This window comes from Silene latifolia, chromosome 1 (assembly GCF_048544455.1).
Source record: "Silene latifolia isolate original U9 population chromosome 1, ASM4854445v1, whole genome shotgun sequence".
Taxonomy (NCBI): Eukaryota; Viridiplantae; Streptophyta; class Magnoliopsida; order Caryophyllales; family Caryophyllaceae; genus Silene; species Silene latifolia.
The window spans coordinates 49,892,507-49,904,678 of NC_133526.1; the positions used below are offsets into that span (position 1 = coordinate 49,892,507).

Consider the following 12,172-nt stretch of genomic DNA (forward strand, 5'->3'; position numbering starts at 1 on the left):
TCACCAAACGGAATTTTCCGTCGTGACGCTCAACTCCAGATTTTTATCTGTCAAACAAACCATTATTACCAAGCTCCACATTCCATAATGTCGAAGCTATTTTCACCCTGACCCAGATACGGAGTCCTCGAATACTTTGCTACCGAGAATGGGACATACCCAATCTACCCTTAAGGTCCACTTTTTAGTGTGCTCACATGATAAGGAACATTTTTACAAATTACACCTCTTCGATTTATGATCGAGGGGAATTATCTCAAATCAATTTTTCGAGTCACCAAACGGCTTTTACCGTCGTGAACCACACACTTAAAGGTCCTAACATCTCGCTTAGGCACACAAACACATTCAGAACTACGATCTGGTTTGATTTCACTTCACGTGAATACGTAGGCAGTCCTTCAAGGACACAACCATCCACCTCAAAATCACTTCAATGTCCTAACATCTCGCTTAGGCACACGTGCTGAACTACGATCTGGTTTGATTTCGCAAACACGCGAATACGTAGGCAGTCCTATTACGAGGACACAACCACACCCCCACACACATTCAAATTTCACACCCCTTCCAATTTTTAATCCTCAATAACCAGCTCAGAACTACGATCTGGTTTGATTTCGCAAACACGTGAATACGTAGGCAGTCCCCCAACAAGGACACAACCGCATATTCCTTTCAATCTCAACCATCAACATCAATCATCAAAGCAGCCCACCCAGCTGCAAAAATCAATCTTATACCTCTTTACTGGGGGCTTCTTCCTTAATTCGTTGCTCATTCCTCCTTTTGTCAGAATCTCACCTTCTCACTCTGGGGCTTCTTTTTCAAGACGCCACCCATCCTTTATCCTCAAACATCTCTTGAGTCTCAACTACAGTCCAAAATAAAACCGTCCATAGTCTAGTGCTCGGTTCGGGCGATGACAAGGTTTTGGTTCCGCCCTCCGAATCATCATACCTCGAGAAGGGATCTCAAGTAAGCAAGCAAAGGCAAAGATGTCTGGAGAAGATGATCAATTCATGTTCCCCAGCTGAGCGGACCTTCCAATCCAGGGATCTAATGCGCGTTATCATCCTTTCTTGGTTAGGAGTTGCACTTACATGTGCAAAGTCTGTCAGAGTTACCCCCGTGTCGTGTCAATACTGAGTTGGCATCACGTTCACGACTGCCCATTTGTCAGTCAGTCAGTATACGTCTGTGTGAGTCAGTGTCCCAACGGTCACGTGTCTCCAATCTATCAAATCACAGATCTACGAGTAACAAGACTCGCCTTTAAGCTTCACAACATTCAAAATTTCTATCTCCCCTCGCATGAGATATTACGTGCTAGTTGCTTATATGCTAACTGCTCACATGCTTATGTGCTTACGTGCTTATATGCTTACATGCTAGTTGCTTTTATGCTAATTGCATACATGCTTATGTGCGTACGTGCTTATATGCTTGCATTCAACGTGCTTGTCTATGCGACTGCGGATTTGTGTGGTCACTAACCATGCAGATAATCTTGAGAAGACAAACTCACTCCAATTGAGTATTGGGTTCTTCCCCAACAAACGGCGACCCATCAAGGCCAAGGGCTTTAACCCCGTCGATTACATGGCATACGCTACCTCCCAGCGAGCAGTAACTCATATCCCCGGCGAGTCCTAAGAAGTTTCTAACTCCCCAGCGAGTGCCGATTTTCAAATGGATGTCACACATGCTATTTCCCACAGTCGATCTTTCGACCACCATGGCTGGCGAGCCTTTGTCCGCAAACAAGATACAACTCAAGTACGGATCCCCAAGATGCCTCGGGTACGACTCCTTTTCACAAGCTGGCGAGCCTTTGTCCGCAAACAAGATACAAATCATGGACGTATCCCCAAGATACCTCAGGTACGACTCCTTTTCACAAGCTGGCGAGCCTTTGTCCGCAAACAAGGTACAACTCAAGGACGTATCCCGAAGATGCCTCGGGTATGACTCCTTATCACAGTTGGCGAGCCTTTGCACGCACACGAGATACGACTTAAGGACATATCCCGAAGATGCCTCAGGTATGACTCCTTCCCATGGCTGGCGAGCCTCAAAACGCACCACCTTCAACACCAGCTGGCGAGCCTTTGCACGCACACGAGATACGACTCAAGGACATATCCCGAAGATGCCTCAGGTATGACTCCTTCCTATGGCAGGCGAGCCTCAAAACGCACCACCTTCAACACCGGCTGGTGAACCTTTGCGCGCAAATGATTGAAGGACGTATCCCGAAGATGCCTCGGGTATAATTCATTCTTATGGCTGGCGAGCCTTTATACGTAGTCTAATGGACTTTAAAAGACCCGAATCGGAATTCAACAGACTCTAAAATGTTCTCGACGGCAGGTCCTTGACTCGAATCCCCGAGTCGCCTCGACGTCGCCCTTCCCGACGCCAGGTCCTTGGCTCAAATCCTTTTGAGTCGCCTCGACGTCGCAATGGTCTTCAGGTTGTAATCTTCGATTGACCTGGAGATCATACTTTGACTTTCGCCCTGTCCAAGCCTCAGTCAAAGTTGGGGCTCTGTAGATACCCAGAATCTGCATCTTCCAAAAACCACCCGATGATGATCGGACTGTAACGTGTTTTTGATATGCGTATGTGGATTGGCTATACATGAGACGGTTTAATGCACTACTCGAATAAGAAAATGATTTCAAAAGTTTTCTAACTTCATTTGCATTAAAATAACCCTATTTAGAGTTAAAACTGTCTTCGGACCCAAAACCGACTCAGAAACCCGCAACTCGAGTCAACCTGAGTCAACCCAAATCTCGAATGTCAAAAATAATGCCATGAATGTTTTCATCATGTCATTTCCATTAAAATAACTTTATTTAGAGTTAAAACTGTCTTCGGACCCAAAACCGACTCAGAAACCCGCAACTCGAGTCAACCTGAGTCAGCCCGAGTCAACCCAAATCTCGAATGTAAAAAATAATGCCATGAATGTTTTCATCATGTCATTTCCATTAAAATGACCCTAATTAGAGTCAAAACCGACACCGAGCCAAAAACCGACTCGAAATTCAAATCCCGACTCACACGGGTCAAACCCGAGTCAAAGACACAAAATACTTACCCCAAATATCACCTAAGAGGAAGCTTACACGGCTAAGCAAACCTCAAAGACCACAAATCACAACCAACAAAACACTGGTTAGAACAAATGCAAAATCCAAATTTGCGAAAGGGACAACACACCCTATTGAGTCAGAGGGTAGCTTGCGCCTCTTTAGGCTGTCTGCTTAGCCTCTAAGCAAACACAACCGACCTTCCATCCCACTGATCGAGGCCATTTCGTGTTCACAATTAAGTATATGTGGTCGTTGGTCAATGGTCGATACAAAACACAATTTATACTTCACAAACAACTCTACAATTAGTAAAGAGGCAAGTAAAGGTCGGATCCCAAGGGACGGGTATTGAAATGAGAATTCTATTGTAACTAGTAGTGTCTAGGGGTGTCACAAATTGGGTTGATGTAGAAGGTTACTAAACTAGAATAACAATGAAAATAAACAAGCAAGATGAATAGAATAAGGGGTGTAAACAATTGATTAAAGGCACTAGGGTGTCATGGGTTCATAGGGGAATCATGGGATATGATCATACAAACATGTTCTCAAATTATAAGCAAGCAATTATTGTTGTGATGGATTGAGTTGGGTTATGTCTTACAATCCTAGGAAAGTTTGGGTCCCGGAGCCGAATCGATTAGATTGTACAACACCTACAAGTCGACTTAATCTTTCCTACTCAACACATGCATGGTCTAACAAGACTCGAGTTGGGTTATGTCTTACAAGTCTCATTGAAAGGATAGGAGATGATAGTAAATGCAAGGATTCATAGGCTTAGCATTTCATCAAATATAACATGTGCATGTATTAAGATCAAAACAAGCAAGCAAATAAGATATGAAAGCATATTAATTTAAGCATGAATCATTCCCCATGTTGGTTTCCCCTAATCACCCATTAAACCCTAGCTAAGAGACTACTCACTCATTATCATGTTGATCATGCTAGCAAGGTTGTCAATCATACTAACAATATGAAACATGATGAATAAATGAAAGTAATTAACAATAATTAAAAAGGGATTAAGAGATTATACCTACTAATGATTCCAAAATAATAATGCAAAGAATAATAGAAGAACTTGATGATTGATGGAAGGTTGTCAATCTCCCAATAAACCCAATAATCTTCTAATTACCCAAAATAAAGGAAGAACAAGAGAGAGATTAAAGAACTAAAACTTGGATTAATACTTGATTACAATATTTGAGAGAGATTTGATTGATATTAACTACACTAATTATTGATAAGAAGAACATGCTCCTCTAATTAGACTAATGGGGTATTTATAGTGAAAATTAGGGAGGATGCATTAGGGTTAACTAAGGGCTAAACTAGTAATTACACTTTTTAAGTTGAGCAAGGAGGACCCGGTATTTTCTGAGAGAAGGGCTTCTCTTTTCGTAGCTTGAAGAATGAAATCCGTGCTGTGCAGGAATCCGGGCGGATTAGAGTCGGGACGGCCGGATTTGGGCGGTGCAATCCGAGCGGATTCAGGAGAGGGACGCTCGGATTGTTGAGGGGGAACCCGAGCGGATTCCAAGGAGGGACGCTCGGATTGTTGAGGACGGACGGACGGATTGTCTGCAATCCGTTCGGATTGTTGGTCAGCGTCAATTCTTCTTCTTTTCTTCCCTTTTCTTCATAAATTCCTTGGGGATTTCCTTGGGGACGCAGGGATCCTTTCTCAACATTGTTCTTCTACTATGATATGTACAAAGGTCTTCTAGTCTTGTCTCTTCTTGATGCTTGGTCATTGAATACAATCAATTTAGCCTCGTTTTGCCATGAAAATGCAAGATTCTTACTCCTTTCCTACCAAGGGATCAAAATCTCAAAGAATATGCAAAACAAAGAACTAAAGATAAGAAATGACCCAAATAGGCACTAAAAAGCATGGGAACAAGGCTAATTCGGGGGCTAAATATGCGCTAATTATGGTCACATCAAATATCCCCAAACCGAACCTTTGCTCGTCCCGAGTAAAGAGGTGACAAAGACTAGGACCAATACTAACCTATCCTAATAATAATAGCCGATATGAGACAATTAGCGGGTCTCACTCCGCCCCTTCAACTCACAACAAGACAACCATGAGGTAGGATGCCTTCTTGCAAGGCAAGGTGGTCTTGACAAAATGGCGACACATCCAAACATTAAGCACACAAAATCAAGTAATGGATGCATCTACAAAAGAATAGCCACTTTCCTCATCTAAGTGGCGGAAATTATCTACAAGGGAAGCAATTCAAGGGTACACAATCCTTCATAGATGCAATTTCTTCAAACTACTAAGCCTAGAAGGATACCAATAAATCACCTCCAAAATGTGTCAAGCTAAGGTACCTTTGTCCTCAATCGTTAAATGCTTTTGTCAAGACTAGACTCCCTATGGTGTTAAAAACACTGGAGGATCGCGGAATTCCCCCTCTTGCCTAGACAAGAAGAAGGGTCGTCCCCTATCTACCATGCACAAAAATGGATATGATGGATAAAGGGATCAATAGATATTTAAGTTTCATTTTGGGAGTTTGCTTTCATTTTTGTTTTTTCCCCCCAAATTTCTTGTGGCATATAACATTTGAGAAACTTTCTTTGCCATTTCTTTTTTTTTTGATTTTTGGCATTTCAACACTTGACAACTTTCAACTTTTTTTTTTTTTTGCATTTCTTTTTGAACATTTTCAAAGTCACCCCAATTAGTAACGAGGGTGCCTTGTATTTGAAGCTTAGGAGTTCTATTTTTGCTCCTCTTTTCATTTGATGCATTTTTGCAAACTTTCTTTCACTTTGAACTCAAATTGATTTCTTTTTGTGCCCATTCCCTTTGATGACAAAAATATGGTAGAACATGGATGAATGATGGTTGCATGGTTTCAAGGGTCACCTTGGAATAAACGGTAGCCAAGGATTTATCACACCATAAGGTACTCTTGACTCGGCCTTAAACCATGGGTCAAAGGATACTAGCATGACACATCTTAGGGTGTTTTACAAGTATTCTAACAAACAAAGTCTTAAGAAGAAAAAGCATCTACTAGGGCCTATATACACTTGTCAAGCTTCCCAAATGGACGGTTTCGCAAAATTTTTTTTTTTAACATGCAAACTACATGCCATGATGCAACTAACATATACACATCCTAATGCAAATGATTCTACCAACTAATATGCCATATAAGCTAAATGCAATCCTAAGTTCACATTGTTTTTACCGCATCAATCAAAATAAAGCCACATAGTCATTAACATAAAGAGGAAAAAGGAGATTGGAAAGATCATACCATGCGGTCTTCAATATCCTCATGTCTCGGATGTGGCATAGTCAATCAAAGTGAACAAGGATAAACACAATATATACAAGACAATATATACAAAGGAAATGAACTTGTTTTTGGATTTTTCAATTTTTCAATTTTTATGATTTTTGAAATTTTTCAATTTTTATGGTTTTTGAATAAAAGTTAAGTGTTAGAATTCCCATCCCCACACTAATATGGGCATTGTCCTCAATGGCCAAAATGATGGAAATTATGCAAAGATGATGCATGATTTCTATACTAAATGCAATTCTATACTAAGCTATACTACATGATGCATGGTTTTTGTTATGACGGAGAGGATAATTTAGATTACCTCCCGTTGTGTATGCATTAACTTCCCCAAACCGAGTGAGACACTATTGCTAATGTCCAAGGATGGGTATAGTTCATGCACACACTATGCTATGCATGAAACTAGTTTTGTCATTTTGGATTTTACAAATGGGAACAATAAGAAGAACACCTCAATGGTACCGAGGTGTGAGTCCTTTGATGTTGCTAGGACTAAACCAACAATGATCAAAATGAAATAAAATGCAAAGGGATATAGACAAACCATGGGAGTGTAGGAGTCTCCAAGGCTTGCTAGTCTTCCATCATGCTATCATCATCACCACTTCCCTCATGAGAAGTGGTCACATTGCCACTTTCCTTGTCACTTTCTTCTTCACTTTCTCCATCATCTTGCTCATCATCATCTTCACCATCTCTTTCTCCATCTCTACTTGCTTCTTCCTCAATATTATCATCAATTTCTTCACCATTTCCAACAACCTCATTATCTCCCACCACGTCCCTAGATGCACCCGGAAACAAGGCTTCTTTATCCGCCCAACTAGGCAAAGGACAAGATGGATCAAGGAGTCCTTGCCTAGCTAAATGTAGGAGGGGAGGATATTGAGCCAAATATGCATTCTTCCGATCTTCATAAGCTTGCTTGTGCATTGCTTGCATAAGAAGAGTGACATAGTCTTTCCCAATTTCAACTCCTTCCGGTTTGAACTCTTCATACACAAAGGGGTAAGGCGGTATAACAATGGAAGAGGAGGGGGTTTCATGATCACCCTTTTGTTGTTGAATGATGTACTCGGCTTCTTCGGATAGGGGAAGTAGATAGTTGGTCCGGTGGACACTTAGACGACAAATCTTCGAGGGCAAGGTGAACAATCTAGCTTCACTAGTTAGCCATCCATATTTAGTGTCAAGGGGGTTATGGGCAACCCACTTGAACTTGTTGATCATAATAGGCATATCAATATGATGGCCACCTCCCTTCGCCTTGTACTTGCTATCCTTATTGAAATTAGGATCAAAGTGCTTGGCTAGGACCGTGACTAGGCCGCCATTAACAATAACGGTTGTACCCTTCTTCCCACTATCAACATTGAGCCATCTATCAACCAATAGCCTAAAAGAGTTGAAAGGCTTGGTATGGATTCTTCCGACATTCAAAGCCGATTCAAGGAGAATAAAATCAAGTCTTGTGAAATGATTGGTGTCTTTCCTAGCAATTATGGTATTTCCCACAACTTTGTGCCATACTCTTATGCCCGGATGATGGACCAAAAGAGCACGACAAGCATGAAAATCATCAAATTTCTTCCCGGAGATTGCCTCCCAAAGAGGCTCGGGTTCATACTTTCCATAATGCTTAAGATATCTCGATTCATCGCTAAGACCCAAAATTTCACCTAATTCCTTAAAGGTAATGCGTCTACTAATGTTAGCTAGACGAAACTCAAGATTTTCCCTATCCTCAACTTTGGTGACTTTCAAAGAACTTAAGAATTCCAAGACAAGGGAGGGGTATGTTGATTCCTTTGTTTCAAACAATTTCTTCAAACCCATGGCATTGAAAAAGGCTTTTGTTTGTTTAAGAACACCCAATTTCTCCAAGGCATCTTTACATACGAATTTGGTGGATTGAATTGATTTCATAGCAAACTTGACAAATGTATTTCTATGGGTATCGGAAATAAAAGTTACCTCCGGATAATGTAAGAGTTGATCGATTACCGGAGTAGAAGGTGATGCGCCCATAGAAGTTTGTTGTTGTTGTTCCACTTCCAAGTTTGGTGTTGATACCACCATTGCCAAAGCTTTCTTTGTTTGGAGAGCTTTTTGCCTTTGAGAGAGAGCCTTTGCCTTTGGTGCCTTTGTTGCTCCCTTTGTCCTTGCCATTTGATGAACTAACCAAGAAAAGAATCAAAAATCTTCAATTTGTAGGATGCCCAAATCGATTTGAAGGTGAAAGGCTTTGCCTTTATGAAATCAAAAATCGACTCAAAGGTTGAAGATTTTGTTCTTGGTTTTGATTTTTATTGGAGATGGAGTGATTGATTTGTTGTTTGAAGGATGGTTTGATTTGATTTTGGTGGATTTTGTTGAGGGTTTTTGTTTTTGTGATGGAGAGGATGAGGGTTCTGATGTTGTGGGTAGTGTTTATGAATGAATGAAGGAAGGAATGAAGGTGGGAGGGTATTTAAAGAAGTCGAAATTTTCGAAAACGCAGGGGCAATCCGTGCGGATTAGGCCCAATCCGTGCGGATTAGGCCCAATCCGTGCGGATTCTGCAGCTTCAAAATTTTCAGAAGCTCGCCTAAAGACGGGCGGATTCTGGGGAATCCGCTCGGATTCTTCTGTGTTGGGACGGGCGGATTTTTGCGGGACGGACGGATTTCATCCCGAGAAATTTCTTTGTTTTCTTCAGCTACAAAGACGGGCGTCTTTTTCACAAGACGGACGGATTCTATGAGACGGGCGTCTTTCCAGAAATCCGCTCTGATTCTTTAACAGTCAAGAATTCTTCAATTTAAGCTCAGGTCAGGACGGACGTCTTCTCAGCAGGACGCTCGGATTGTTGAAGACGGGCGGATTCTAAGGAATCCGCTCGGATTCTTCCCTGTTGTACACGATTCCAGCTCCACCCGTGCACAAACTCATTCCCTTATCATTCTTTCTTTCTTTCTTTCAAATCTTGTGTTCTTCATTGTGGGGGCACTACTAAGGCATGAATAACCTAGGCAATTGCCATCCCCACACTAAGGTAAAGCACTACACATCAATTGAAGTCGTTAGTCCCTCCCTCACTTTTCTCTTACATGACAATTATTTTGATCAAAGTAAATAAAAATCCAAAAATGACAAAAATGCAATACAAGAATTGAAATGTAAGTTAGAGAGTTAGAAATATTTACAAGTGGTGGTTTAGGGAGGACTCCACCAAACTCTCATTCTTGATGAGATATCAAGGGGGCATGTTCAAGGTGTTGTTGATGTTGCTCAACACCTTGAAAAAGTAATCAAAAGCTTGTTCATTATTGTGGTAGAGGTCCTCAATAGACCGTGGCCCTTGTTGTTGATCATGATCGATGGCATGCCCAATGTAGGGATTAAAAATCCCTTCAAACTCGTCGTCCCAAAGACCACAAACTTCATTGAGTTGATCATTGAAAATCTCTTGCTTAGATGGAGACAACTCTCCCAATTTCTTCTCTTGGCCAATGAGGCCATCTTCTTCTTCCTTGGTTGATTTTGATGAGCTTTGCAAGCTCTCCTTGTCACAATTCACTTGCTCTTTGAATGGAGCATCTTCATCTTTCTTCTTCCATTGGAGTTCCGATCTCTTCCTTTCATCCTTCCGGCTATAATGATCAATCATGAAACATGGCTCATGCAAACGAGGAGCTCTCATGGTTTTGTCAAGATTAAAAGTTATGCTTTCATCTCCCACTTCTAGAGTGAGCTCTCCATGTTTCACATCAATCACCGCACCCGCGGTGTGTAGGAAAGGTCTTCCTAAGATGATTGGAATGTTGGAATCTTCCTCCATATCAACAATGACAAAGTCCACCGGGATGAAAAACTTCCCAATTCGCACGGGGACATCTTCCCATATCCCTAATGGTGTCTTCGTCGATCTATCGGCCATTTGAAGTGTGATATTGGTGCATTTAAGCTCTCCCATTCCCAACCTTTTACTCACCGAGTACGGCATGACACTCACACTAGCCCCTAGATCACATAAGGCTTTGTTGATCGTCGTGTCGCCAATGGTACACGGTATTGAGAAGCTTCCCGGATCCTTTAACTTTGGAGGTGAACTCCCTTGAAGTATTGCACTACTCACCTTAGTGAAGGCGATAGTCTCAAGTTTCTGGATCGACTTCTTCTTTGTGAGGATATCTTTCATGTACTTTGCATAGGCCGGAACGTGATTGATTAATTCCGTGAAAGGAATTGAGACATCTAAATTCTTCACAATTTCCATGAACTTTCCAAGTTGATCATCAAATTTGGGCTTGGCTTGACGACTTGGAAAAGGAAGTCTAATCACAATGGGCTCCTTCTCTTTGGCCTTGTCTTCATTTTTCTTTGAACTTTCTTCTTTTGATGATTCTCCATCTTTGGAGTTTTGCACAATTTCTTCCTTTTCACTAGCTTCCACAACTTCATCCTCAACTTGCTTCTTCGGTGCTTCATACCTTGTACCACTTCTCAAGTGAATGGCACTAACCGTTTCATGTCTAGGGGATTACTTTGAGGTGGTAATTGCCCCTTTTGTCTTTGTGAGCTTGAAGATGCTAGTTGAGTCAATTGTGTTTCCAACATCTTGGTGTGAGCTAGAATGTTGTTGATGGTGGTGTCTTTTGCTTGGCTATCTTTTTGCATTTGAGTGAAAAATTCTTGTTGATTCTTTTGCATTTGGAGGACCGCTTTTTGGACATCAAAACCTTGGTCGTTTTGGTGATTGTATGGATTTTGATTTTGGTAGCCTTGGTTTTGATTGTAAAAGGGTCTTTGATTTTGGTTTCTCATGGGTGGTGGAGTGTATGTTGTTTGAGGGTTTTGAACATTTTGGCTTTTGTATGAGAGATTTGGATGGAACTTGGTGTTTTCATTGTAAAAATTTGAATAAGGGGTACCACTTTTGTAAGCTTGGAAAGCATTAACTTGTTCGGTTGTTCCCCTACACTCACTTGAGTCATGACCCAAAGTTCCACAATTCTCACATATCCCACTTGGGATTGATGAGGATGCCGTCATGGCATTGACATGATGCTTTGATGATTTTGAGTTTTCCTCAAGTCTAGCCATAGCTTGTTCAAACTTCAAGTTGATTGTGTCAATGTGAGCACTAAGTTGAGCACCCAATTGAGTAACGGAGTCCACTTCATACTTTCCTCCTCTAGTAGCCTTGCGAGGTCTACTATATTGTGAATTATGGACCGCCATTTCCTCAATCTTGTTCCATGTTTGATTGTCATCAACTTCGGTGAACATTCCATTTGATCCCATATTGAGAATGTTCCTTGAATCTTCATATAAACCATTCCAAAATTGTTGTACCAAAAACCATTCGCTAAGTCCATGGTGAGGACATGAGCGACAAATACCTTTGAACCGCTCCCAAGCTTCATACAAAGATTCTTCATCCCTTTGCTTAAAACCCGTAATTTGAGCTCTTAGCATGTTAGTCTTTTCCGGTGGGTAGAATTTTTTGTAGAAAGCTAGAGCCAACTTCTTCCAAGAATCTATTCCAAGGGTGGCCTTATCAAGGCCCTTCAACCATTGCTTTGCGGTGCCGATTAAGGAAAAAGGAAATAAGACCCATCTAATTTGGTCTTGAGTCACGCCCGTTTGAGAGATAGCATCACAATAGTCGCAAAAGGTTTCCATATGAGAATGAGGGTCTTCACTAGGCATCCCCCCAAATTGGCTCCTCTCAACTAGTTGGAT

The 12,172-nt window shown here is 41.4% G+C and overlaps 1 non-coding gene across 1 annotated transcript; it reads left to right on the forward strand.

The window, feature by feature from the left end:
• The first annotated feature begins 11,798 nt into the window (after window positions 1–11,798).
• LOC141617567 (small nucleolar RNA R71) lies at window positions 11,799–11,905 on the forward strand. Its single transcript, XR_012531139.1, has one exon. It is a non-coding gene; the product is annotated as a small nucleolar RNA R71 (small nucleolar RNA).
• Window positions 11,906–12,172: the final 267 nt, after the last annotated feature.